The 25,296-nt window shown below is 46.3% G+C and overlaps 2 non-coding genes across 2 annotated transcripts; both read right to left on the bottom strand.

The window, feature by feature from the left end:
- Positions 1-298: 298 nt before the first annotated feature.
- Positions 299-440, bottom strand: LOC142573466 (U4 spliceosomal RNA). Its single transcript, XR_012826326.1, has one exon. It is a non-coding gene; the product is annotated as a U4 spliceosomal RNA (small nuclear RNA).
- A 15,328-nt stretch (positions 441-15,768) lies between these two features.
- LOC142573465 (U4 spliceosomal RNA) lies at positions 15,769-15,910 on the bottom strand. Its single transcript, XR_012826325.1, has one exon. It is a non-coding gene; the product is annotated as a U4 spliceosomal RNA (small nuclear RNA).
- Positions 15,911-25,296: the final 9,386 nt, after the last annotated feature.

The following is a 25,296-nucleotide window of genomic DNA, read 5'->3' as shown; positions in this document are numbered from 1 at the left end:
TTTTTTTGCATGTCACATAAACCGATTAATCGCGCTTGAATCATTAATCGAAAAACTGGAGATCTACAACTACTTGGGCAGACGTTAACCCCGGTATTCAGAAATGCACCCTATTCTTGAAGCCCATGCTTGACTCGATATAATTGACGCCTGGTGTGAACGCGCCCAAGACGCCCGTTGCGTTTGCTCTGGTGCGTTCACGACAGGCGTCATACAAACCAAGCCAAGGCTGGAAGATGCATTTCTGAACATTGGGACTAAGTGGCATCACAACGTCTTTCTTTGGTTTGAATACGAAGCCCCGTAGGGCCTTCCAAAAATTGCCATGGCCGACGATATTTCACGTCGTCCCGGCGGGGTATTGGGAAAAGTTTTCAACTAGCAATAGTCGCCCCTCAGTTAGCACTTCATAGGGTACGACACCGCCTCTGCGCAAAGCTAACAAAAACGCAGTTTCGACCTGGCCCTATTGTAACACACCGTCTTAGATTGACAAGTAATTTGAGTGAGACGTATGGTGTTTTTCTCAGCAAATATTAACATGACTGAGAATTAACTGGTTCCGACAGTTAATGTACTTACTGCAACCACTTCTTTTATCTAGAATAAATAGTTGATTAAAACTATTTGGATAAACCTGTTATAGTGCTTACACAAAACATTTCAGCGGCTTGATCTTGCTGCTACAAGGGTATCGATCCTGAACTGAACCATGCAGTGCCTGTGCTTGTGTCTCGACTATGCTACCTCATTTGTAAATGCACTAGGTACGATACACATGTTGCAAGTAGACTGATTGTCGGGTAGAAGGCTACGCACCCTTTTACGAGGTGGAACGTGTCGGTTCCCTTAGCTAAGTTGCCCCTCAAACAGCGACCTGTAGATGTGTGGCCCACTATGACAAGTCTTCCCTTCAGAAAATAGCGCCAGCCTGACAGCTGTCAGAGACGTGCCCTTCCTTACATTCTTTATGCACACTTGGGCCACTCGCTCGTGTTCCTCCCAAAAGGATCCAGGGGCCGAATTCACAAAGTGTTTCGTTCATAAGCGCTCTTTGCCATTGGCTGGCTATCTTCGCTAATGATACGTCTAGCATCAGGATTGACTGAAATTTTCCTTGATGGGTAATTCTAGCGGAAGAGCTTTCTGTTCCTTTTCTTTTCTTCTGTAGAGAAGCGTAGCAGGCGACTCTCTGCGTATTCTCGATAAATGCTCCCCTCTTTCTGGCTCCCTCGCTAAAGTATCGCTTTGGATAGATTCCGTAGATCTGCTTAATTATTTTTTTTTTATCTTCCAGCTACGGGCGACCTGAACAGCACACGTCATCTTTCCGTGCAGCTTAACAGTAGCGTCAAACTTTCTTAATAAATAAATTTTTACTGCTTTCATATAAGAATATTCCTCGGCTATGCCAACGAACTTGAACCAGTTCGAGCTGGTTTGAACAGTTATTTTTTCACTCCGGAGCTGAATCGGAACTGAAACGCTTTCGCTAATCCGTATTGAAAACCGGAACGAAAAATGTTTCGGGTCGACAATTTAGCTGCGTCATTTGTTGGTAAGGTTTTGAGGGCATGGACTCGCCGTGGGGGCGTAGTTGCTATGACGTTGCGCTACTAAGCCCGAGATTGCGGGATCGAATCCTGGCCGCGGCGGCCGCATTTCGAGGGGCGGTAAAATGCAAATAAGCACGTGCATTGGGTGCACGTTAAAGAGCCCCAAGGATCCAAATTTAATCCGGAGTCCCTCACTACGGCGTGTCTCATAATCAGATCGTGGTATTGGCAGGTAAAAGCCCAGAATTTAGCTTGCGAAGGCACACTATAATCAGAGTCCTTCCATGTTTTTTCTGGTCACGAAACTGCCGCCTCAGTTTCATATAGCGCCAGCGCCCACCGCTAGAGGCGCAACCGTGCATGAGAGGGCATGCGAACGCCGCTACCGCTGTGGTTGTGTGTGGGGCAGCCTCGGTATTCTAGCTTTCTCAACTTCCTCAACGATCGCTTTAGTTTCACGTAACTATTTTTAACATTGAATATAATTGAATTACTGCCTGAGCGTGTCTTCTGCGATGATATGAGCGCACGGGACGAAAAAAAAAAGCCGCTCATAACATGGAGCTTGCGGCGGTCTCAGACCAAAAAGAAGAAAGATCTGGAATATTAAGAGCCAGAACCGCGATACGATTATGAGGCACGCCGTAGTGGGGGACTCGGGATTAGTTTTGACCACCTGGGATCCTTTAAAATGCACCTAAATTTAAATAAACGGGTGTTTTGCATTTCGCCCCCGTCGAAGTGCGTCCGCTGTACACGGCCGGGCGGTCCCGGTCCGGATTTCTTCGTCATCGCCGTTCACCTCAACCCTTCGGTGGGCTCCGCTTTTTAATATTTGCCTTAAATTAAACACCGCGCATTCGCAACAAAACGCCAGTGGTCCCACTTATCACCAGAGGAGTAAGCGCCCATTCTCCGTTGCGCATAGCGCCAGATTGTTCGCCGAGCACAGCTGTTCAGTTTCTGTTAAACTGTGGCATAGAAGGACTCTGTGGGCAGTATCTTATAACGAGATCAAAAGAATGAAATTGCTATTGCAAAGGGCTGCTACCGTAGAATACTTAATGACAAAGAAAAGGGAACTGAGCTGCTCCATGCGCTTAAGATTTCTTGCAAAGCGATGTCATTTCTGAATAAGATTTAGGTAGAATTAATGCAAGACGAACTTCGCTACTAAATGTCTTCCTAGACAATCACATGTAAGAAGACAGGACAGACAGACAGACCTGTCCTGTCTTCTTACATGTGATTGTCTAGAAAGCGCAACCAATGTTTCCTATTACAATGAACCAACTTGCCCAACAACGCATCCTGCTAAATGCCTTCGGTGCGGCTTTTAACAACGGATTAAGGCGAACCTGAAGTGTTAGGACCTGCACAGTTGAAACTAGCTGTAATTAGGCAATTGCCTTAGCAAGCAGTCGTTTAGAAGCGTCAGTAAGCCCAGCACTTCACTGCTCGTGGTTTCGACGCAGAAACGACGAGACTAGGTATTTTGGTTCTTAATTCGCAACTATTTACAATATGTTAAAATGTTGCAATCACCGGTCCTCATATTCTTATCATGGTCGAAAAATGAAAAAAAAAAACTTTATAATTCGATTAAGAAAATAAATAAAACGTGTTGGTGCAAAAACAAAATACAAGCACGATCATTTATTTATCATGTAAAATAAGCGGAGCGAAATACAGATAGCACGGAGGCGTCCGGTCACAAATGGTCCACCATTCACAATGCAAGAAGTTTGTTAAAAGCATGACACTGATATAATACGCATAAAGAAATAAGATCAAACGTGAGAGGTATGCATTGGGATGCAGGAAACAAACACCAGCAAACGAATGGCAATAAGTACAGAATGCATAGTCGATTGTTTCTATAAACAAGAAAGTGTAAAGCATAAGCATTTCATAACACACGGCTAAAGAACTCTCAAACGAACACAAGTAGCCACATCACAAATACAGCAATTTTTTTTAAATGGCTTGTTAGAGATACCACCTTTCTACTTCTTCAGCTGTTACTTAAACATGCAGACAAAACTTGCTCAGCAAATCACAATACAAATGTAGCTAACAGTGTGCTAATAACCTTCTTACTCATAGCAGCTTATAGACTTAAAAGTACGTGCAATTGAAGAATTGTAGCCCATCATTAGCCAAGACTAAAGGACAATGGAAAATAAAACAATGCATATTATTCTGTTTTAACACTTGCATTTAAAGGAATTCTAATGCTATACCTTTCATAGATGGTCGGGGTAAGGGCGCTATTGCTGTGAACTATATCCTGGTATAACACAAATTGAGGTTGCAACAAAGCATAAAGCAAATGTGTTCAGCGTCGGCTTCTCACGCTCCAGGGACACATCGTCGCCGTTGATGTTGAAATTGCACGCAGTGACGATGTCCGAGGCGTCAAAGTGTTTCGCGCACACACGTGTATACTTCGATTCGAAATTAAAACCGCCACTTTCCTGCCGCGGTATGGCCCGCTTCCATTTCTCGCGCTGCTCCTTGTTATTAGGTAAACAGAACAACGACACCTTTTCGGTCGTGCCCTTGCAGCCGGAACGGCACCCAGGCACGCAACACGTGTTCGGCATCGTTGTCCCACCCCACCACTTCAACCAAACAGCCCAACACTCGAAAAATAGCACAGCACATGCACAGAACATACCCGAAAAGTCAGCCCGCCTCGCACTGCGCACCTGCGCACGCATTTCGGTACGCGAACGATGCCCTCTGTGGCACAGTGGCGCCGCGTCGCGGCACCTTTGGGCAGCATATGAACCTCTCCCATAGCGTGACGGCGGAGTTTCGTGACCAGAAAAACATGGAAGGACTCTGCTATAATCAAGAATATCAGTCGCGTGTCCGCGTGTTCGTTGCAAAGACATGTAATCAGGCTGTGTCAACACACGGCATAGAAGTTAGTGGCGCCTCACAGCAATGTTCGAACCAGCTAGCGCCAGGCAGAGGCAATTGGAGGTCGCTGGGAGAGGGCTCCGTCCTGCAGTGGACATAAAATAAGCTGATGATGATGATGATGGCAATGTACTATAGAAAACCCACATGCAATACTTGCATGTAGGCTCTCTAATACCATAGTAGTATGATTTTGGTTATTTATGATTCACAGACACATGCAACATGACCAGTTTATGTCCTTGAGAAGAGACTGCCGTGCTAGTCGGTTCGTGACGACTAATTTCCACTGTCTTTACAATGGGACAAATTGAGGCACAAACATACATACGTTTTTGCATCACTTTGTTCCGTTGTGTGCTGCGAGAGATTTATGCTCCTGAACAACCGTTACTGCTATGTCAAAACTAGGTCACTATATCGCACCTGTTCTACGACAGTGTTGTAAAGTAACGCACGCAGATTTTTTTTTTTTATAAACCTCTGTTTTCGACAGTAATCCAATATTTTCGACTAGGCAGGCAGCATCTGCAGGCGTCTGTCAATGTTGTCATGTCGATCGAGGAAAATATCTTTCTCCCACTTTTTTGCCGCCAGACCAGACATAGTCAAAATCAGGACCTGACACTCATTTTTTTTTTTCGGGAACCATTAGCAAACGGAACGCACTGCCTTCAAATCTTTCTTCAGAGCGTGCATTCCTGATTTAGAAAAACGTATCTATCATTTCGTGTAAACTTGATTCTTCATAACGTCATACTCTTGTCTATATTTGGTAACTCATGAACTAACTTGTATTTGCTATTTCTTTGTCTGCAAGAAACTGATTTTACAAATTTATGCAATTTTTGTCTCGAACGTATTTTTAATCACCTTTGTTAGTCTGTACTTTGAGCAGTAATGCTCACTATATTCCGTTGCGTAACGTGCTCAATTCCGTTCACTCTGTTCATTTTTTGCACCTCCTGCGTGGTCTTCGGACTGCAGTGTGTACTAAATAAATAAATAAATAAATAAATAAATATAGCGTTGGACATTGCTAATGTGCTAGTTGTCCTCTTGTAGGAGCCCTAGAACACACGACATCAGATAACGTAGTTTCTGGGATACTTATTTCATGGTCGGCAAGACACGCGGAGGGTTGCCAAAGAAGCGCCTACAAAATAGTTAATCGTAATAGTCACGCAGCTCCAGGGTCGCCATGAATAACTACTTATAGTTTTCGTGAAAGTCCGCGCTCCCCTCGTTTTCGTGCAACTCAGTGCTACATGAACTCGCCAGAACTGTATAACAGAATCAGATACCGGCCTTGTGCACCCGTGACTGCCTCTCATGCACTTCTATATAGGCTGGCTAACAAACACCACATACAGTCTTTCAATACACGTGGAAAAGTGGAAACAAAATTTTATTCCGGAGGTTTTACCTGTCAAAACCCCGATATGACTATGAGGCACGCTGTAGTGGGGGGCTCCAAATTAATTCCGACTACCTAGGGTTCTTTAACCTGCACCCAATGCACGGTATACACGGGGTTTTTTTTTATTTTGCATTTCGCCCGCATCGAAATGCCGCCGCTGAGGACGGAATTCGATCCCGCGAATACATGTGGAAAAGTGTTGGGATAATTTCACATGCGAATTGAACCGCGCGCACGCGCGCGCGCGTGCGTGCGTGTGTGCGTGCGTGCGTGTGTGCGCGTGCGTGTGTGCGTGCGTGCGTGCGTGCGTGCGTGCGTGTGTGCGTGCGTGCGCGCGCGTGTGTGTGTGTGCGTGCGTGCGCGCGCGCGTGTCTGTGTGCGTGTGTGTGAGCGTGTGTGTGTGCGTGTGTGTGTGTGTGTGCGTGTGTGAGCGTGCGTGTGTGTGTGCGTGCGTGTGTGTGTGGGTGCGTGTGCGTGTGTGCGTGTGTGTGAGTGAGCGTGTGTGTGTGTGTGTGTGTGTGTGTGTGTGTGTGTGTGTGTGTGTGTGTGTGTGTGTGTGTGTGTGTGTGTGTGTGTGTGTGTGTGTGTGTGTGTGTGTGTGTGTGTGTGTGCTTACAAGTTCGAGCACGCGCGCATCATTGTGCAGCATTCGTTCATCACGTAAGGCCGGCATGTGCTTCGCTCAAGGGCTTCGAGCGGGGGCTCCCTGTGCCCACACAATACTTAACACACCGAGAATCGGACACATTCGCGAGCAATAGTAGCATGCCAGCGAGCGCATCTCTCTTCTCGTTAACGCAAGAATAAATCACCGCACAACGCCTCTGTATACATACTGGACATTTAGGTGTCTGTACAGAGCGCAGTAACCTCTTAGTACGAGAGCGGATGATATTCAACGATATTATTACAGAGGTGTGTCAGCTAAGTTGCTTCAACGCTTTGGGTGCTCCGTCGGAACTCGCGAAACTAGAGGAGGGTGTCGAAATAAGCGCTTCCGCGGTTATTTACATAGGGACCCCCGAGCTTTGGCTCGGGGGTTCCTATGTATAAATCGACGGTTCTTCTTCGTTACACTTGTCCCTCGGAGAAAAAGAGGCCATCTTGGCGATCTAAGGATGTGGTATATACCATAGAGGGATCGTAGACGGGCTTGAGCCGATCCACGTGAACAATTTCACGACCGCCGCGGCGCTAATCAGAAGACGGCGACACGGGCTCTACAACATTGTTCATGGGTAATGTTTGTGCAAGCACACAGTAAGGGCCATGATATTGGGAGCCAGGTAAAGGAAAGGCTGGGAGCTAAAGGTGGGACCAAAAGCCGAACCAAAGTTTCGGAAGGGAAGCATGGGAGGTCCGAGCCACCATGACGATGCTTCCGGTGCGTGGGATCTGCGGTGGTAAGACAACAGGCGAGTTATCTGCGTTCTCCAGCATGCTACGCAGCTTGATGTACAGGAACGCATTGCGATGAACCAGGTTGGTAGAGTAGGATTGTATCGATGGTGCAGGAAGGTTCGCGGCCATACAGTAAGAAAATTACGCAGATCCCACGCACTGTGGGAATCGATGTAAGCGAGGCCTTCTGTGCTGGCTGCTTTGATTAACGATAATTAGCGGTGATGTTGACGGCGAAGTCTTCATTTCTTCAACGTTTATTCTAACACGAGGGTGGTGTGTTGACGTTAAACGTTACCCTTGCGTGCACAACTGCCGTTTGCGTAGTACACAGAGCACACAGGGAGAGGTATTTGCTTGAAGCGTTGTTTTGAGCCATATTTGATAACCTCTCAGAGGGTTGAGCATTGTCATTGCTTCACATGGCACATCGCATCGTGGCGCAAGTATTAAACTAGAATTGGATTATGGGGCTGTGCTTTCCAAAACCACGATCGGATTATGAGGCACGCCCTAGTGGCGGACTCCGGATTAATTTTGACCCTGTGGTGTTGCTCAACGTGTCCCTAAATCTAAGTGCACGAGCGTTTTTTTTATTTCGCCCCCGTCGAAATGCGGCTGCCGCGGTCGGTATTAAATCCGTGACCTCGAGCAACGCCATAGCCGCGAAGCTACCGCGGCGGCCACAGAAGCGTTGATTTCACGGCCGACCGCTTCCGTAGTGTCGCCTGGACCCTGCGGCGCTCTTCAATTAGTGCGGCTCTGATTCTGCAGCCCTGCGTAATTTGTTCGCTTGACATATTTGCATCGTGTTTATTTTTCAGAAATAGTAGGAACGTACTGTACGGCACCTTGAACTTAAGCTTACACAGTTTCCTCGCAAGCGCTGTCGTATAGTAGTAGGGTTTCCTTGCCTTCTCACTTCTCAGGCAGGAATAGGTCTTTAATACCCCACCGTGTGGATACTGGGGATCAATGCGAAATGATGCGCATAAATCAGCCCGAAGATGATGCGATATTACTAGCAGCCATTGCCGACTCTCAGGGAGATAGTTGCGACGGTAGATGAGTTGGTCGCAAATAACAAAGTGGTGGGCCTGCCGCCATTGGGTCCTTGGTGCTGGAACAGTTGCAGGATCAGCGAGAAAGTTCGAAAGCGAAGAAATGCACGTGTCTTTGCTCCGCTCGGAGAGCATGTCATCGATGGCAAGTTCTGACACGACAAAGTTGAGTGGGCAAAGACTGTGTACGTCAGATGAAATTCACGAGCGTGAGAGAGTGTCGGCATCGGTGTGCTTGCGTCCAGAGCGGTACACGACCAGTATGTCGTACCTTTGCAAACAGAGCGCCCAGCGTTCGAGGCGCTCAGAGGGGTCCTTCAATGAGGAGAGCCAGCACAGCGCGTGGTGGTTCGTTACTACATTAAATGGGCGGCCCTATAAATAAGGCCGAAATTTCGTAAGGGCCTAGAGGACGGCTAAACATTCATTTTCTGTAATAGAGTGGTTTAGCTCCGACTTTGTGAGCGTGCGGCTTGCATAAGCAACGAAGCATTCCTCGAGACCAGGTTATCGGTAGGCGAGAACCGATCCAAGTCCTATGGTTCACTATATGGTCCACTTCAAGGTCCGCCAGCATCTGTAGGGACTTCAGTTGGAGCAGCGGGGTCAAAATGTAGCAGAATAGGAGGAGATGGTGAGCAGACGGCGTAGGGTCGGGAACGCGTCATCGCACACTTCTGACCGGGCGGAAAGGTTGTTGTCTCCAGCCAGCAGTTGAGTCAAACGAACGATGATCATAGCGAAGTTTTTCACAAAGAGGCAAAAATAGGAGCAGAGGCCGACGAAACTGCATAGTGTCCTTAGGGTGGTGTATTTGGGGAACTCCGCAACGGCCCGGACTATTGCCGAATCCGGAAGCACTGCTCCTTTGGATACGACGTAGCGTAAGATGGTAAGCTTACGAGCAGCAAAAAAATTTCTTTAATGTTAAGCTGCCGGCCAGCCGTAGTAAGGCAGCTTAATACCTCTCTTAGTCTTTGGAAGTGAGTCGGGAAATCAGGGAAGACGACAACGACATCATCTAGGTAGCAGAAAAGCGTGTGCCACTAGAGGCCGCGCAAGATACTGTCCATCATACGCTCTAATGTAGCGGGTGTATTACATAGGCCTTAATGGCATGACATTAAATGCGTATAATCCATCTTGTTTGGCAAAGGCGGTCTTTGAGGGGTCAGCCTCTGCCATGGCATCTTCATAATATCCGGACCTTAAATCCAAAGAGGAAGAGAACTCAATACCTTGTAGACATTCAAGAGCATTGTCTATGCACGGTAGGGGATATACCTCCTTGCGCGTAATTTTGTTAAGACGCCTATAAGCGATGTAGAAGCAAATAGAACCATATTTACTCCTTACGATCGGACCATTAACGAAGCCCACGGGCTATGGGACGGCTGAATCACGCCACGCCAAAGCATATCGCTGACTTGTTCGTCGATGACACGGCGTCCAGAAGCTCACACACGGTAAGGGAGTTGCCGGAGTGGGGCATGCGAACTGGTGTCGATGATGTGCGATGCTGTGCGAGTAGGGGTGCGGCCGAGAGAATGTTCACGGCTGTCGAAGGAAGCGGTAAATTAGCGTAGCAGGCTGACTACTTGCGCGTTGTATGGTTGTAATATCACTGGAGGTTGACAGATGGAATCACTCCAAAGGCGGTCCGGTCGCACTTTCGGGCGCGCGGAGGGACGTCGAATGTTCGCCATCGGGAGCATCGAAGATCATTGAGGAATCCACTGTTTCAACGTCACCGAGGTATTCTCCACAATGCATTGTAATCGGCAGGGAAGACACATTACACACACATAACACCACGGCCAGCACTGAAGGCGACGACAGCAAAGGGCAACGGAAAGGAACAGCGACGGATGAAGAAGTCAAATGGCGTGAATAGCACGGTTGCGTCACGCGCTGAGGCGCAAGACATCAGTAAATTCGGCAACAAGCACTTTTGTAGACGTCACAGGATCTTGGGTGCATGAATGCATCGGAAGACAACGCCACCTCGACGCGGGCACACTCAATGATGGCATTGTTGGACGAAAGGAAATCCCACCCTGTAAGATAAAATCGTGGGAGCAGGATGGCAGCACAACGAATTCAATGACATGAAGCGACTCCTCGATGACTACAGGTGCAGTGCAGGCTCACAAAGGTTCGACAGGCTGTGTGCTCACAATACTCAAATACAGTCCGGAAAGTGATGTCGTTACTACCCGTCAGCAAAGTCCTGTGCGTAACTTCGAGATTGCTGCGCTCGTATCGACCAGTGCGAATGTTGCAAAGCCTTCGTCGTACACCTCAATGACGTTATGGGGGTTCTTTTTAGGCCTTTGGCAAATCAAAGGGGACGCAGTTCTTGCGTCGCGAACTGCAACGCTTATTTTTCCGGAGGTAGAGGGCTTGGCCGGCGTCTTGTCGGTGAGATGGAATGGCGGCGTCGGGGTGGAGAACGGCGAGTAGTGTTAAGAACGTGGGTTGCATCTGGCAGCACAGGATTTGACTGGTGTGGCAGCTGTGGTGCAGGCGGCGAGAAGGGCATTGGGGGTGGTCGCGCAACAGCTTGGAAGTGTGGACGTGGAGCTAAGTGTGGCCTTGCAGCGAAGTCAGCGTACGTCAAAGGCGCCGCGGCAGTAGGCTGTTGAATAGTGGCTGGCAGGCACTCAGTGACTTGCTCCTTGATGATGGACTCTAACCCGGGGGTCAATGAGGAGTATGGTTGCGTGTCCATAAAGGGCTCCAGGGAAAGATGACGAGTAACTTCTTGTCGCTGTAACTCATTTTTCTAGTGCATTAAAGGCGACCCGCCACTGTTAGCGTCAGACCTGAGACAGAGGCGAATTCTGAGGGCAAATGTCTTGTGACTACTCGCTGCCTTCGAAGTTCGTCGGAACTCTGGCACAGCGCAATGATGACAAGCACTGTGGTCGGGTTTTGGGCACCCGGCATATGGAAGGCATCGTCCTCAGTTCCCTTGAGGATATGCCTGATCTTGTCGGCTTGTATCGTTGCGCCGACTCTGTTGCACGAGTTAACGACGTCTTAGATGTAGCTGATGAAATTCTCATCTGATTACTGGGCGCGTCTGCGCAGGCGTTGTTAGGCACTGAAGTTTACGGAGAGTAGGACCGCTAAAGACTTCTGTGAAGTTAGTATCGAATACCAACCATGTCCAGATGTCGAATTCTTGGTTACGTTACCACAAATGAGCAACGTCGCTCTAGTAGCAACGTTGCTCAAGCATTTGACCTTGGTCCTTTTCATCATTAGTTCAGGCTGTCAGGTAATGGTGGGGGCGCCTTTTTTCGACCCGTCAGCAGTAGGTGTCAGCGCTGCGTTGACTTCTTGGTAGGCGCTGATGAATGGGTCTAATTAACGCCTATGGCCGTGTTGAGACGTATGAAACACCTCCACCGCCAAGAGATTTGACGTGAGGGTGACCAGCTGTCAGGTTGCCCGAAGCGTCGATGTTCGGTCGCGGCTTCGGGGATTTTCCTAGATGTGGTGGTTCATGTCACACAGCAGCTCGAGGGCCCAGCTCTCACTTGGTTGTGTCTTTCTCCCTGAGAATACAAAGGCATTGTACGAGCGACACGCCTATCGGACGCTATGATCCCCGCATCGCTTTACCATGTTCTACCCCTCTCTATATCTCTCTCCTTTCTTGTCGTGGTCAGCTCTCAGCACGACAAAACATGTTGATTATCTCAATAACATTGCTAGCGATACGTACAAAACACGTTCCTAAAAAAATTATCTGAGCTCGATGCCTAAAATCCCCGACTCATTCCCTCTGCATTCTTATTCTAGCTCTCTTTCTATTCTTGACCTCAAAGTTATGTTCCTGCCAAATGAGACTATCTCAGCAGTCTCCCGTTTCTTTTTGACATTTGCTTCAGCCAGGTGAGAAGGCAATAGTCGCTCTCGACCGTGAATTTCGTGCCTTGAATATAGCATCCTAGCTTTTGAATTGCCCATGCTATGCACAAACACTCTTTTTCCGAGGTGCTGAACGGCACTTCTCGCGGTGTCAGTTTTCGACTCAGTTACAACACGGGATGCTCTTCACTGCTTTCGTTAATTTGGGCAAGGACGACACCTCGACCACGGTTGCTGGCATCACACTACAAAAGCTAGTATCTTCAAAAGCCTAGCGAGACAAGCACAGACCGTCAATAAGTCAAGGCTTTCCTCTCAAAACAATCCACATATTCCGAATAAGCTCCGCAAATCTTCCACTTTCGTCTGGCTCACGCACTAACGCTTTGGATCTTTGGGTCCGAGCGAGACAATCCTGAAAGGAACAGTACTAACACTTTCTAAATTTGTTTGCTTAAACAACGTGTCCTCCAAATAACGTGTATTTCTTTCAAAGAAAAAAAAAATCTCGCGACCACTTACTGAAAGTGAACTGATATTCAAGCGCGTTACTACGGGTTTCTAACAAATAACCTAGACTTGACTAGGGTGGCTAGAATGGGGAAGTGTGAAGCATGGCCTTTGGAGGCTGGCCCAAAAACGCGATTCTGCCGCGTGACGGTGCTGTCGGGAGTATAGTGAGCTTCTAAGTGTAATAAAGACAGAAATACTGAAGGAGAAACACCATGCTCGTTGGAAAGGAAGAAAGAAACCGAAAAGCTGGTGGAACAGGGAGATACGAGAAGCGATCGCCGAACGACAGAAAGCATCCCTAGAGCACAGGCAGGTAAATAAAGCGCAGTTGCCGCAGGATGAAGTAGCCAGTAAATGGGAAATATACCGGGAGAAAAAAAATCTATGGTTCAAATACTGTTGCAAGCAAAGATAAAAGGCGAAAGTGAACGTTAGTTGTCAGAAATACGAGAGAAAAAGATCGCCGCACCCAGAATATTTTGGAACCACAAATAATTATTAGGCAGGAAGTCAACAACAATACAACAACATATCCTAGACGAAGATGGAAACAAACTGGAAGGAGACACGGCATTAAATTACATCCGTAAAATACCAGCCGAATCTTTCCAAGGCAATGACGAGGTTGTATTTGAAGAAAAAAAAAAAGAGAGCATGAAATAGAACCAGATGGAGAAGGAGCTGGTGCTCACAAATTTCCCCTGGAAGAAAGCCGAAGAGAAAATTCCTAAGCACAAAGCCACAGGGCTAGGCGAGGTTCCCGTTAGGCTGATTAATGAACTAGGACCAAACTGTAAGCAAGCTCTGGTGAAAGCAGTGGAACAGCTTTAAAAGATAGACGAACATCAGACAGTTGGTGACAAAGCAGAATGAATTTAATTTACAAAGGTAAGGGGGAGAAAGCTAGAATTCACTCATATGGGCCATTTACCATTACATCGGTAATATACAGGTTAGCAATGCAGGCAATTAAATTAAAGGTGCAAGCATGAACAGAGAATAATGGAATTTTGGGATAACTTCAGAATGGCTTCAGAATAGGTAGGCGTTTGGATGATAGCTTATTTGTTCTTGCTCAGTGTATTGAAATATCAAGAGTAGAAGGCAGACCGTTATATTGGGCCTTTTTAGACATTGCAGGAGCATATGACAACGTAGACCGCAACATCTTGTGGGATATTCTGGAAGGGGAAGGCTTAGACAACGATTGTCTACAACTTTTGTAAGATATTTGCCTAGAAAATACCGTTTGCGTTGAACGGGAAGGGGTGAGGAGCCAGGAGAAAGTTGATATCAACAAGGGACTGAGGCAGCGGTGCCCTTTATCCCTACCTCTGTTTATGATGTACATGGTGAGGATGGAGAGGGTACTAGAAGGAAGCAATATCGGGTTTAATGTCTTATACAAACAGGCTGGGACAGTAGCAGAGCAGCAGGTTCCACCTTTATTTTATACGGATGACATAGTGTTGCTAGCTAACCAGCAAAGTGATATATAAGGTCTGGCTAATATCTGTGGACAGGAAGAGGAGAATTTAAGTCAAAAAGTTAGCGTTAAAAAATTAGGTGTTTTGATATTCAATGAAAACAGTCAATAGAAAGTGTCAATACAGGGCCAGGAAATACCTCGGATAAAAGAATATAATTACCTTGGCATATGGATAAACGAAGGAAATAGATATATGGAAACACAGGAAAGAACAATAACAGCAAAGGGGAAGAGAAATGTGGCCATAATGAAACACAGCACTGTGGGGATACAATAGGTACGAGGTGCTCCGTGGTAAGTGGAAAGGTGGAATGGTTTCAGGACCTACATTTGGTAATGCGGTTTCGTGCTTGAAGTCAGACGTACAATCAGGACTCGATGGCAACCAAAGGTTAGTAGGACGCCTCGCATTGGGCGCTCACGGGAAGACTACAAATGCAGCTGTGCAGGGTGATATGGGCTGGACAAGCTTTGAAGGGAGGGAAGTTCAGAGTAGAATTGATTATGAAGAACGATTGAGGAATATGGATGAAAGAAAATGGGCTGGGAGAGTGTTCAGGTATTTGTAGAGGAAAAACATTGATTCACGTTGGTGGAAAAGAACTAGGAAAGTTACGAGCAAATATGTGACCTGCATGGTGAGCAACATGCCAATGAAGAACGTCCAGCGAAATGTCACAGAGGCTGAGATAATCTCATGGGCGGTGGCAATGGAAAAGAAGCCTGCTATGATAGTAGTAACTGCTTAAGAGGAAAAAACGAAATCAAAAGGGAAACAATTTATGATAACTCAAAGGGAAGCTCATTACTATTCGAATCGAGGCCAGGATGCCTTATAACACGCGCTTATAAGGCGAGATACAACAAATAATTTAATTACGGAGTTTTACGTGCCAAACCACGATCTGATTATGAGACACGTCGTAGCGGGGGACTCGGGAAATTTGTACGACTTGGGGTTCTTTAACGCGCACCTAAATCTAAGTACACGGGTGTCTTCGCATTTCACCCCCCATCGAAATGCGGCCGCCGTGGCCGGGATTAGATCCCGTGACCTCGTGCTTAGCAGCCAACACCATAGCCACTAAGCAACCACAGCGGGTGAGAGAAAAGAAAGGAGAAGCATGTGCTTGCTGCGGTAAAGCTAGGGAAACGATGGAGCATGTTTTGTTGGAATGTGAAGATATCTGCTCAGAGGCCGATTTAGGCACCTCCGGCCTCCTTGAAGTCCTTGGGTTTAGCGAGAGCAAGGGGAAAGCAAACGCGTCCGCAGTAGATTAGTAACAAGCTATTCGAAAATTGAAAGTAGGCAAACGACAAACAACGGAAGTACACAAAATTCCATCCATGCATCTCGGCCTACGCAAGAGGCTGCGTCTCTATCAGAAAGCTGGCGTGCGTGCATAGCGTTCGCCGCCAGCGTTTCCTGCTAATCATTACGATTAGATACAAGAAAACAGACTGACCGAAAAATGGTGCATGGTTGTGTATCTCAACGTCTTTCTTTGGTTTGAGCACAAAGCCCCGTAGGGCCTTCCAAAAATTGCCATGGCCGACGATATTTCACGTCGTCCCGGCGGGGTATTGGGAAAAGTTTTCAACTAGCAATAGTCGCCCCTCAGTTAGCACTTCATAGGGTACGACACCGCCTCTGCGCAAAGCTGACAAAAATGCAGTTTCGACCTGACCCTATTGTAACAGACCGTCTTAGATTGACAAGCTATTTGAGTGAGACGATTGTGTTTTTCTCAGCACATATTGACATGAATGAAACTTAACTGGTTCCGACAGTTAATGTGCTTGCTGCAACCACTTCTTTTATCTAGAATAAATAGTTGATGTAAAACTATTTGCATAAACCTGTTAAACAAAAAACATTTCAGCGGCTTGATCTTGCTGCGACAAGGGTATAGATCCTGAACTGAACCGAAACTGAACGGCACCATGCAGTGCCTGCACATGTGGCTCGGACTATGCTACCTCATGCGTAAACACTACACTAGATACAATGCACATATTGTAAGTACACTGGTTGCCGCGCAGAAGGCTACGTACTCCTTTACAAGGTGAACTGTGTCGGCTCCCTTACCCAAGTTGCACCCCAAACAGCAACCTGTAGATGCCTGGCCCTCTATGACAAGAAGTCTTCCCTTTAGAAAAGACCGCCAGCCTGACAGCTGTCAGAGCCGTGCCGGACCTTACTTCATGTGCCGTGTATGCAATGCTTCGTCGTTTGTATATGTTATCGTCCTGGTAGAATTGCGCCGCGATTGTGACTCAGAGTCCGTATTATCTCTTGTTGAAATAAACCTTTTTGAAACACATTCTTTAGGCACACTTTGGTCGCTAGTTCCCCCGAAAAGGATTCAGGGGCGTAATTCGCAAAGCGTTTCGCTCGCGAGCGCTCTTTGCCATTGGCTGGCTGCCTTCGCTAATAATATGTCCAGCATCAGGATTGATTGAAATTTCCTTTTACGAATAATTCTAGCGTGAGAGCTTTTTATTCTCTTTCTTTTCCTCTGTAGAGAAGACTAGCAGGCGACTCTGTGTTTTGTCAATAAAGTCTTCCCCTCTCTCTAGCTTTCTCGCTAAAGTATCGCTTTACATAGATTCCATAGAGCACCTTAATTGTTTTTTTATCTTCCAGCTGCGGGCGGCCCGAACAACACACGTCATCTTTCCGTGCAGCTTAGAAGTAGCGTCAAGCTTTCTTAATAATAAATTTGTGCCATTTTCCTATAATAATATTCTTCGCGGCTATGCAAACGTACTTGAACCGGCTTGAGCCGGTTTCATCAGTTATTTTTTAACTCTGTCTCCGCGTCTATTGTGGACCAAAAAAAATTGTTTCACTCACTCACTCACTCACTCACTCACTCACTCACTCACTCACTCACTCACTCACTCACTCACTCACTCACTCACTCACTCACTCACTCACTCACTCACTCACTCTGGAGTTGAATCGGAACTGAAATGCGTTCGCTGAACCGGAATAAAAACCGGAACAAAAGATGCTTCGGGTCGACACTCTAGCTGCGCCATTTATTGGTAAGGTTGCAAAGGCTCGCCGTAGTGGCGTAGTGGCTGTGGTGTTACGCTACTAAACCTGAGGGTGCGGGATCGAATCGAGTTCGATCGAAGAAGAGTTCCTTCAATAGTGGTCATGCCGTTTCCTGTCAGTGGCTGATGGACGCGTATGGCTTAATTTTCGACCAGCCTGGTTCTTGTAGCCAGGTCATCAGAACTATTCATTTAATGCACATAGAATGTAGGTGCCCGCGATTTATTTGTGTGTGTGCTCTCGTATACATGATGATTTTTGAACATACACATCTCGTGCATATCATTTCAAAATAGTGCAAAGTGCCTCTGTCACCTCATCATTGTACATAACCATTGTGTACGCTGGATATATGGAACATCATTTTATACATGTGACAATTAGTTTATGTGTAACTGAGCCTTACCCAGGGTCTATGTGATTATATTTTAGTGAGTGAGGACTCTGACACTACTTTGAAAACGTGCCGTGTATACAATGCTTCGTTTTCTTTATATGTGATCGTCCTGGTGGAATTGTGCCGTGATTGTGACTCAGTGTTCGTATCGTCTCTTGTCGAAATAAACTTTTTTCTAAACACCACCGTCATTAAGCATAACCGTTGTGTACATCGTATGCGTTGAACATCGTTTTGTGTAATGTGGCGATAAGTTTATGTCTAACTGTGCGTTTCCGTGAGTCTATGTGGTTATATGTTAGTGAGTGTAAACTCAGACGCTTCTTTCAGAACGTGTCACGTATACAACGCGTCGTACTTTGTATGATTTGTTGTCCTGGTGAAACTGTGCCCTGATTGTGACTCGGTGTTGGTATCGCCTCTTTTGTAATAAACGTTTTCTAAAAACACATTCGTGAGAAATAGTAGTATATCAGCAAGTGCATCTCTCTTCTGGTTAAGGCAACAATAAATATCCGCACAACGCCTCTGTACACAATATTGGACACCTAGGTGTCCGTATAATGGTCTGCGCAGTTGCCTGTTAATACGAGATCGGATGGCATAAAACGATATTATTATAGCGGTGTGCCACCTAAGTTGATTCAACGCTTTGCGTGCTACATCGGAACTCGCCCAACCAGCGGAGGGTATCCACATAGCGAGCATACGTGATTATTTACATAGGAACCCCCGAACCAACGCTCGGGGTTTCCTATATACAAGTACATGGCAAAAGAGAAAGCGTTTTTTTCTAGGCGACCACTGCACCAATTTGTATAAGTTTTTTTTTCATAAAAATAAAGAAAAGATAATCTAGTGACCGTTGGAAGTGGATTTTTGCTTTAGGCCGCTGATGTGTTTATTAATAATTCTTCAAAACCACAAACCGCAAACTCTCTGAAAACGAAACTATGAAGTTTAAGAGTTTATAACTCGGAAACGAAAATGGATATCACAATTCTGATTGCACCTAAAGTGGACAAAACTGATCTATTGTACATGTCCCTTAAATGCACCCGTAATATGTGAGTAGGAGCTTTTCAAACCTCGTTTAAACATTGTGCCAAGGTGTTTATTGAAAGGGTACGCAAGGAGCGAGAAGTCGAACTCGGTGCAGCAGTCAGAACCCTGTGAGCATGCAGTCAGAACCGGCCCCGTGCGTAAAGCGCTGGCGATGCGCCTAACTAATCGGCACTTATTCGTTGTGTATAATATGATCGAGATACGTCTGGCTAACCGGCGGTTCTTCTTTACCTTTGTCTCCCGGAGGAAAAGACGCTACCCTGGCAATCTAAGCATATGGTAACAAAGAGGGATCGTAGAAGAGCTTGAGTTGATCTGCATGAGCAGTTTTGCGACCACGGCGGCGCCGATCAGAAGACGGCGACACAGGCTCTACGACATATTTAATGGGACAAGTTTACGCAAGCATACGGTAAGGGTGCACGATATCCTGGGAGCAACTTAGCGGAATGGCCGGGAGCTAAAGGTGGGAACCGCAGCCAATTCAGAGAATCGGAAGGGAAGCTTGGAGGTCAGAACCACCACTACGATGCTTCTGGTGCGTCTGATCGGTGGTGGCAAGACAACGGAAGAGTTGTCTGAATTCTTCAGCATGCTGCGTAGCTTGAGATAAAGGAACACATTCCCATGAATCAGGCTGGTAGGGTAAGATTGTATCGATGGTGCAGGAGGTTCGCGGCCGTACAGTAAGAAAAACGAAGACAAGCCAGCGGTGACTTGAATGAATGAATGTGTGATGTTTATTGGCGCAAGGGCCAGGTATGGCCAAAGAGCGCCAAGCCAGTGTTGATGAGTTTGTAGTGGAATTATGACGTCTATGAAGTTGATGTGACGTGGCTGTAAATGGGCCTTAAAAATGGTCGCTCTAATGTGCATAAAGTCTACGTGTAATAAGATTATTGCAATGACAAAAGATGTGTACTATGAGCTTAAGGTGCACTGCGAAATAATAATATCATATAAAAATCTATAAGATTCTAAAATTCACTAGAGCACCATGGCCTCGTTAGAGCCCTTGAGGCACAAGGGCCTAGAGGCATGTGCTATACAAAACAACTATCACAGCAGCATCCTCAGGAAAGAGGATGCGATGCGAATTTAATGGGCTTATAACATGTAGGGCAACATCATTTACAAAACTGAGGACTACTTAGGTGTTAAAAAACGGTTCTTTACCAAGAAACATAGCTGGGTGAAGAGGGGCGCAATAATGATATGCAAGAGGAAAATGTTTCTTTCTCTCAAATTCGGCTTTCCGACACTCCAAGAGGACGCGGAGGACGGTCAGCCTCTCACCACATCGACCGCAGGTTGGCGGTTCATTTCCACTAAGCAGAAAATTGTGGGTACCAAATGTGTGCCCTATTCTGAGGCGGCATAATAGGACATCTGTTCGCCGAGATTTTGTTGGGGAGGGGCAAAAACCTAACTGTGGCTTTATAACGTGCAGTTTATTATTTGTTTCTGCGCTCCACATGCGTTGCCAGTGTTGTCGCAGTTTCTTTCTTAAGAAAGGATTCAGATCTGTGACAGGGACAGCAGCCGTAGGAAAAGTGGTCAGTGATGCGAGTGATGTGGCCATTTTGTCAGCTAGAACATTGCCCTCCATGCCTCTATGGCCAGGTACCCAGCATATTACTACGTGTCTGTGCGATAGATAAATATTGCGTAAGAGAGACTAAAGTTCAATGAAAACAGGATTCATATGCTTTTGTAAAGAAATTAACGCTTTTACAAGACTTAACGAGCATGTATATACTATTGCTCTGTCGAGCTTTAATTGATTTATATGTTTTACTGCAGACAGTACTGCATAGGCTTCTGCAGTGAAGATACTTCTTGGCGGGTTCAATACGTCGGATTTAGAAAAAGAGAGCCAACAGGAGCATAAGATACACCAGCATGTGATTTTCACGCACTTGTGTAGAATTCTGAGCACGAGTACTTCGATTGAAGTTCACAGAAATGCATAACGATTTTGAGGTCAGGTGCGTGCTTTGTGACCTCTACAAAGGACACATCACAGTCTAGCACATGCCACTCCCAGGGCGGTAATGGCTTAGCTGGAGGCATTAGGCGATGTTCGAGAACTGGGACATCCATTTCTTCGCTAAGTTCTCTTGCACGGAGTGACAAAGGAAGTCTCATGGAGGGTCTATTACGAAAAAGTGTTTCGCAGGTCAAGTCGTTTACAGTTGTGAAACACGGATTTTTTTTATTAGAGCACACTTTGAGAAAATATGTGAAGCTGATGTATGTTCGCTGAGAATGGAGTTACCACTCGTCTGACTCTACATATAGACTTTCAACAGGGATTGTTCTAAATGCGCCAGTGGCCAGGTGGATACCCAGATGATGAACGGGGTATAATATCTTTAGCGCGCTCGGTGCGGCAGAGTGATATACTACAGCACCATAATTTATTCGTGATCGAACTAGGCTCCTGTAAAGATTCCAAAGGCACGTCCTGTCGCTACCCCCAGTTGTGTGGGATAAGATTTTAAGTAAGTTCATTGTTTTTAGACAGTTGGCTTTAAGACATTTTATGTGTGAAATTAAAGTAAGCGTGGAGTCAAGTATAACACCTAGAAATTTGTGCTCTTTGTTGACAGGAATTTGTTGTCCTCGTAGTACTACACAAGGATGTGGGAGCAGGGCTCTCTTTCTTGTCAAGAGAACACAAGAACCTTTGTGGGGTTGATTTTAAATCCATTTTGGTCTGCCCACTTGGACACCTTGTTTAAGCCCTGCTGTAGCTGGCTCTCGCACACTGTGTGGTTGCAGTATTTGAAACCTATTTGTATATCGTCCACGTAGACGGAATAAAAAAATGGCTGGTGGTAGAGAAGCACGAAGTGTCTTCATCTTCACGATAAAGAGTGTGCAAATGAGTGCGCCTCCCTGGAGTACACCAGTTTCTTGTATAAATGGTCGCGATAGTACAATGCCGGTTTTCGCGCGGAAGATACGATTCGACAAATAGCTTTTAATTATTTTCAACATATTTCCACAGATGCCCATTCCCGACAAGTCTCGCAAGATCCCGTAACGCCATGTTGTGTCATATGCCTTCTCCATATCGAGGAATATAGAGAGGAAATACTGTTTGTGTACAAATGCATCGCGGATATATCCTTCAATGCGCACAAGATGATCGGTTGTCGACCGCCCTTGTCTGAAGCCACACCGATAGGGATCGAGAATATTGTTGAGTTCAAGGAAATGTACGAGTCTGCGATTAATCATTTTTTCAAGAAGCTTACACAGACAATTTGTAAGAGCTATTGGACGATAACTTGCTGCCAAGGAAGGGTCTTTTCCCTGCTTCAGAACAGGAACCACAATCGCTTCTTTCCATGTGGATGGGAGGTATCCCGCAGCCCAAATAGTGTTGAAAAGAGTGAGTAGTGTAACTTGTCTGTCAGTATGTAAGTTTCTGATCATGTCATACATGACTCTGTCAGGTCCTGGTGCAGTGCTTTTGCATGTGTTCAAGGCAGCTCTTAACTCGGCAATACTGAAAGGCCGGTTATACGGTTCATTCTGTCTGCATTTTCCTATGATTGGCTTTCGTTCCTCTATTTCTCTATGTTTAAGGAAGGATTGGGAATAGTGGATTGAGCTCGACACACGCTCAAAGTGCTCCCCAAGTGAGTCTGCCTGATCTTGCAGTGTATTACCTTGTGTGTTTACCAAAGGAAGTGAATACGTTTGTCGCCCTCTTATCCTATTAACCTTGTTCCAGACTTTGGCCTCATCTGCATACGAGTTGATGCCCGATAAAAACTTCTGCCAACTCTCTCTTCTGGCCTGTCGGCGCGTTCTCCTGCCTTGCTACTTTACTTCCTTAAAGTTAATACGATTCTCCGCAGTGGGAGAGGCGCGTAGCAACCCCCATGCTTTGTTATGTTTTGTACGAGCGATCCTGCATTCGTCGTTCCACCACGGGACACACCGTTTGCATGCCAATACATTTACTTCTGATATGCATTTAGATGCGCCATCTATTATGAAGGCTGTAAAATACTCCATAGCAGCATGAATTCCTAACGAGGACATGTCATCCCATGAGATACTAGTGAGAGTTCGGAATTTCTCCCAATCAGCTGTATCAATCTTCCACCTAGGAGCCTGTGGTGGATATTCGTTTTCTTTAGGTGTTCGTAGCAGTATGGGGAAGTGGTCGCTTCCGTAAGAATTGTTCGTAACTTCCCATTCGAGTTCAGGCAATATAGACGGGGAAACTATGCTGAGATCAATTGAAGAAAAGGTTTTGTTTGCAAGGCCGTAATATGTCGGTTCCTTCTTATTCAGAAGGCACGCACCAGAAGAAAAAAGGAACTGTTCAACAAGACGACCTCGCGCATCTATACGAGAGTCGCCCCACAGGCAGCTGTGAGCATTGAAATCGCCAAGAACATGAGGTTCTGGCAATTCATCTATAAATGACTGTAATTCATGTTTGTTTAATTTGTAATGTGGGGGTATGTAAAGCGAGCAAATGGTGATGAATTCGTTTAGGAGAACAACTCGAACCCTTACTGCTTCAAGGGGCGTTCACGGCTGTAAACGCTGACACGCAATGCTCTTCTGAACAACAATGGCAACACCACCCGATGATGCGACAGCATCATCGCGATCTTTGCGAAACGTAACATTAGCTCAATGGTATTCCTGATTTCCTATTCCTATTCAATGGTAAACCTGACATCAGCTCAATGGTATTCATCCGATTTCACAAGTCCACGCCTTCATACCCTGGACCCTAATTTACAGCTCGATATTCTGCCCGATTTTCCACGACGTGACTGCGCCCTTCTAGTCCGTCTATGGCTTGGAGTAGCATTTTCACATGCGTACTCTTTCCTTATCGGAATGGCCAACAGCCCACTTTGTGACTTCTGTGGGTGAAATGAAACAATCGCGCACCTTCTTTGTCAGTGCTCTCGTTTCAACCCGCAAAGAGCAGTCCTCTCAGCCACCCTAGACAAACTGGACAAGCGCCCAATGACAGAAAACAAGATTTTTGGAAACTGGCCTACGCGAACATCAGCGCGATCCGGTATGAAGGCGCTGCTGCGGTATTCAAAAGACACTGGACTTTCTGACAAATTGTGACTACACTGTGTGACGTAGGAGTGTACGCTGACACTGCGTAACACAAGGAACGCCTTTGCGGGCTGCGTGACAGTGCCCACAGAAACAGTTTATGTGTACGTGCGCGTGTGTATAGGTTTTTAATTTTTTAATTTTTTATCCTTCTCTCTCTCACCTATCGCATCCCCTTGCCCGTCCCCCAGTACAGGGTAGCCAACCGGAGATAATGTCTGGTTAACCTCCCAGTCTTTCCTCTGCCCGTCCCTCCCCCTCTCTCTCTTTTTACCTCTTCTTAGTCGTAATCCATTTAGGGGCACCATCCTTTTGTTGATACCGCATTGAAGCCAGTCAAAAAATCTTCGCGACCAACTAACCAATAACGTTCAATTAGGCGTGGTAAATAGACGTAACTTAATTTTTTTATGCATGCACTATATTTCTTCTGCTATAGATTATTGTTGTAAGCTATGTACAACGCCATTGTATCGACAGCGGGGACGGGGGGTGGGGGGGGGGGGGTAAAAGCGCTCGTTCTCTTCTTTAACTCGTTGGATGTCAATCAAATTTGCTCCCACAGCTACCGCTGACTACCTCTGAAAACTATCGGTCACGCATTATCCACGGAGGCTGCCCGCTATCCGAGTTACTAATCTCACCAACTCCACTGTTTCGTGGCTCCTGAATCCCATGAGCCTCTTTCCTCATGTCGGAGACAGAAACGTTGTGCGTGTGCGTGCTAACTATGTGGGATGTTACCAGATCACGACAAGCATGTACGAGTTACTAAAAGAAAAATATACAGAGAAGGAAAAGAACAGAGAAATTAAGTTCTAATAATTGTTTAGTTTATTGATTAACTGCGCGAAAAACTAACAGAATAGAGTACGAATTACTCTGCTTCGAAAATTACTTCAGTAAACTAATACTTCCTGAAAACAGTAACCAATTACTAGAAAGCTAGTATCGAGCTTCTTGGTAATCACGTTGGCCTAGAGGGAACAGAGCTCAGGGAAAGAGAGAGAGATAAACGGGGTGGGAAAGGCAGGGAGGTTAACCGGAGTAGATTCCGGTTTGCTACCCTGCACTCGGGGAACGGAAAGGGACAGACAGACAGACAGACAGACAGACAGAGAACTTTACTAATGGTCCTGAGGAACTGCGTTAGGCTACCTCCCTTTTCAGGGAATCCCCGTAGCCGTCGCGGGCTTCACCCACGTCGGGGGTCGGAAGATCGTGGTCTTCTACCCTGTCGCAGGCCCTCTGGACAGCCCGTAGTTGCTCTGAGAGGTCGCCGCTCTTAAGGGCTGCCTCCCAGTCGGTTAGAGTGGTAAGCGATGAGCTGCGTAACGCAGGGCATTGCCAGAGCATATGAGATAAGGAGCAGTACGCCTCCCCACAGTCTCGACAGTGGGGTTCTTCTACATTA

The sequence above is a fragment of the Dermacentor variabilis genome, chromosome 2 (genome assembly GCF_050947875.1).
Source record: "Dermacentor variabilis isolate Ectoservices chromosome 2, ASM5094787v1, whole genome shotgun sequence".
Classification (NCBI taxonomy): domain Eukaryota; kingdom Metazoa; phylum Arthropoda; class Arachnida; order Ixodida; family Ixodidae; genus Dermacentor; species Dermacentor variabilis.
Note: the sequence above shows the minus strand (reverse complement) of the source record. Positions and strands in the feature narration are given on the sequence as shown.